The sequence below is a fragment of the Mandrillus leucophaeus genome, unplaced genomic scaffold, assembly GCF_000951045.1.
Source record: "Mandrillus leucophaeus isolate KB7577 unplaced genomic scaffold, Mleu.le_1.0 Scaffold5, whole genome shotgun sequence".
Lineage (NCBI taxonomy): Eukaryota > Metazoa > Chordata > Mammalia > Primates > Cercopithecidae > Mandrillus > Mandrillus leucophaeus.
In genome coordinates, this window is record NW_012105364.1 from 13468247 (window position 1) to 13472383 (window position 4137).

Consider the following 4137-nt stretch of genomic DNA (forward strand, 5'->3'; position numbering starts at 1 on the left):
TTATTTATTTATTTATTTATTTATTTATTTATTTTTACTTCAACTTTTATTTTAGATACAGGGGTACATATGCAGGTTTGTTACATGAGAATACTAAAAGATGCTGAGGTTTAGAGTACAAATCCCATCACCCAGGTAGTGAGCATTATATTGATAGGTAGAGTTTTTAATTCACCCACCTCTCCACTCTCTCATAGACCACAGCGTCTACTGTTCCCACGTTTATGTCTATGTGTGATTAATGTTTAACTCCCACTTATAAGTTAGAACATGAGGTATTTAGTTTTCTGCCCCTGCATTAGTTCACTTAGGATTATGACCTCCAGTTCCATCCATCTTGCTGCAAAAAAGCATGATTTCATTTTTTTATGACTGTGTAGTATTTCATGGCGTATATGTACTACATTTTCTTTAATCTACCACTGAGCACACGGGTTGATTCCATATCTTGCTACTGTGACTAGCACAGCAATGAACATATAAGTGCATATGTCACTTCTCAGAAGAAAGCATACAAGTGCTAAGAAACATATGAAAAAATACTCACCATCACTAATCATCAGAGAAATACAAATCAAAACCACAATGAGATACCATCTCACACCATTCAGAATGGCTACTATTAAAAAGCCAACAAACAATGCATCTGGTGAGGCTGCAGAGAAAAGGGAATGCTTATACACTGTTGGTGGGAATATAAATTAGTCCAGCCATTGTGGAAAGCAGTCTGGAGATATCTCAAAGAACTTAAAACAGAGCTACCATCTGACCATTTGACCCCGCAACACTATTACTGGGTATACACCCAAAAGAAAATAAATCATTCTACCAAAAAGGGCCTTTTTAGATTGCTGAGCTCATTAGGATGAGCATGGTTAGGCAAGTTTGAAGGATCTGGGACAAAGCTAATTTTCCTGCCTTAGGAAGACGTGAAGACTTGGGTGCGATGAGGGTAGCAGCTGAGACTCTGTGAGGGGAACTGACAAAAAAAGAGGGTCAAACAATCTGAAGGCAAAGACTCTAAGGCCCAGCAAGGGAGACTGCAGAAGAGATGTGTTTCTGCTAACATAATTTTAGAACAAAAACTGATGGCCATAAAGACACAAAACTTTAATAAAAACTGGGAATGACTTTTCAGCACTTTTATTTATCCTAAGGATATACAATATAAGGGAATAATACTTTCTAAGTAATATTGTCTAAGCTGTAGGCAGATATTTTAATGAAATGCTGAGTTTTGTAGCCTCTCCCCATCACTCCATAAATATTTAGTCAAAAATACAAACATAACAAAGTAGTTGGTGTGACCGATTTTCTTGAGGAAGCTGGGGAAGGCACACATATAGGATAAGTACACAACAAAAACAGCATGTAGATGTGTATTTTTATTGTAAAGCTTTCTAGTTTTTCCTTAAGTATTGCATATTTAAGTCCCTTCAATTTAAATGAGTCTGTTTTGAGTTATTGTTTTTCTAGTTAGTTCTGCCATTTATTTTGGAACCAAACCACAGACAAACAGGTGATAAATAACTTATTATTACTACGGCAGTCATAATAGTGTTGCAGCAGGGATGTAAAATTCTGTGACAATATACACACATGGTCTAAGGGAATAAAATCGATTCCCATAAGCTCCGTTCAAGAAAATTACTTTCCTTACTTTATAGGTCCTATTCTATATTTATAGAACCCAAAACACCAAGTAGTTTAGAAAGTGTTGTTTCTGTGTTTGACCTTAGGATAAACAAAACACTCAAAATCCATTACTATTTTTTTGAAGTTTCATGTCTTTAAAGTCATCAGTTTTCTATGTAAGCAGAAATTATGTTCCAGTATAAAAGTAAAGTACAGTGGATAGAACTTTGCAAAGCTTTAGATTCAGGGAGAGTTAGGTTCAAATACTGACTCCATTCCTTTCTAGTTGTGTAAACTTGGGCAAACCACTTAATATCAGCTTCCCAAACTGTAAAATGAAGACAATGAGGCCACCTTCATAAGAGTGATGTGAGGTCTAAGTCAAATATCGTCTGGTTTCAATGCCTGGTAGAGTCACACAACACACAGTAGCTATTACTGTTTTTGTTATTATGGATTATTACTTTGGACCTTTAACACTTAACTGTGAAAGCAATGTTCTACATTAAATCAGAATTATACACAGGTTTACACATTAAACAGTGCAGGAAGCACCCATCAAGCATAACTTGCTATGTTTTTAGTATGTGGAAATGGAGTCTTTCAGCCATGCAGTGAATATTTAGTGAATGAGAGCTTTACTTTAGTTTGGCCATGGAGATAAAGAGATAAAAGACTTATTTACTTCCATTCTAGGGTTCAGAGATTGCTGGCAGAGACAAATAAGTAAATAGACAATTACCAAAATATGGCAACTGCTATGAAGTCTGGAGAAGCTGAGCACATCGTACAACATTCAGAGGAGCACCATTTACAATCTATGGGTATAGTGTTTCCTTGAGTGTGCAGTCCTGTGGCCATTGCCAGGGCCAGACTTAGGTGGACAGAAGTAGAGTCAGAGATGGCCTCCCAGTGGATGCAATGCTCAACTTGAGTCTTGAAGAATGAGGAGGCAGGGAAATGAAGACAGTGGAGAGGAACATGCCATCAATGGGGAAGCCAAAGGTATAAATGCAACCTGGAAGAATGTAGTCTTCATCTTCAGGAGACTTCATGTAGTTCAATGTAAGGATGCTAGTTGGGGAGGCTTAAGCACTAAGACTAGTAAACCTACACAGAGTCTATCATGCAACAACAAAGTTTGAATTTTATTCCAAAAGTGATGCAGAGCCAGTGAAGGGTTTTAATAAAATAGAACTGATAAAACTATGTGACCAAAAAAAAAACCATATTTATTTAATTTATAATTTGGTCTATTATATTTAAGAAGAGGGGATGATTAAATCCACTTTCTTTTTTCTAACCGATTGTCTATTTTTTACTGGACGGTATGCTATAGTATTTAGTACTGATAGGAATATAATTAAATTTCCTCACTTTGGGGCACTTTAATTTAAAATTTGGTGTCACAGTAAATATAGCTATTCATCACTGCTGTCTTGAGTTTTATTTTTTTGTTAAAGGATAAACGATTCTTGGAAATATCACATTAAAACAATAAAAGCTTGTTGTTTTAATGCCTAATCTTCAAAAGCAGATGATTATTAAATTAATATTCTATGTGGCAAAAAATCATTGAATTCATTGCAGGACTGATATCAAAGAGGTCCATCTACTTGGAAAGGTTAGAAGTCCCTAGTGCAAAGGTCACTTCAACAACTTCTTTAATGAACAAGTGACAACCTCAGTAAAAACTGAAAAGGAAAATTTCAGCAGATGTATCTGATTGTGTTCTCTGGACATTTAAAAATGCTTTTAACTACTGTGTCAGCTTCAAAAAAAACAGACGGCACTCCAGAGACACCCCTCTGGTGTCATTTCCCTTGGCTGTACCTCACAAGAGCAAATTTCTTTTCCTCCAAAGAAGGAAACTGGCAAGAAGATTCACTTCTTATTCATTAATAACTCAGTGCATTTATTTTCAGTACTGATTAGGTGCCAGGCTCCTTCTTGGGGGGTGCCAACACCACGATGAGCACTTTAAAACCCAAATACTGTGTCAAGACTCAGTTCAAAGGCGGTTCTTCCAGGAAGGTTTCCTGATCATCCCAACCAGAAACGATCTCCCAAGCTCTGAACACCTCAGCCTCTTATTCATTCCTTTCTCATACCTCTTAGCCCAGGCAAATACCAGAAAGTGAACTCGGAAGTGTGAATTTTGCTTTGCTACTTATTACTGTGTATTCTGGGAAAATATTTTCCTTATTAAATCTCAGTTTTTCGGCCGAGCGCGGTGGCTCACGCCTGTAATCCCAACACTTTGGGAGGCCGAGGCGGGTGGATCACAAGGTCAGGATATCGAGACCATCCTGGGTAACGCAGTGAAACCTCGTCTCTACTAAAAATACAAAAAATTAGCCGGGCGTGGTGGCGGGCACCTGTAGTCTCAGCTACTCGGGAGGTTGAGGCAGGAGAATGGCGTGAACCCAGGAGGCGGAGCTTGCAGTGAGCCGAGATCGTGCCACTGCACCCCAGCCTGGGCGATAGAGCGAGACTCCGTCA

At 38.0% G+C, this 4137-nt stretch overlaps 1 protein-coding gene across 1 annotated transcript in view; it reads right to left on the reverse strand.

Annotated features, from left to right (window-relative positions):
• PTPRZ1 (protein tyrosine phosphatase, receptor-type, Z polypeptide 1) overlaps window positions 1-4137 on the reverse strand; it is a 90155-nt gene that overhangs the window by 85240 nt on the left and 778 nt on the right. The window lies entirely within an intron of this gene.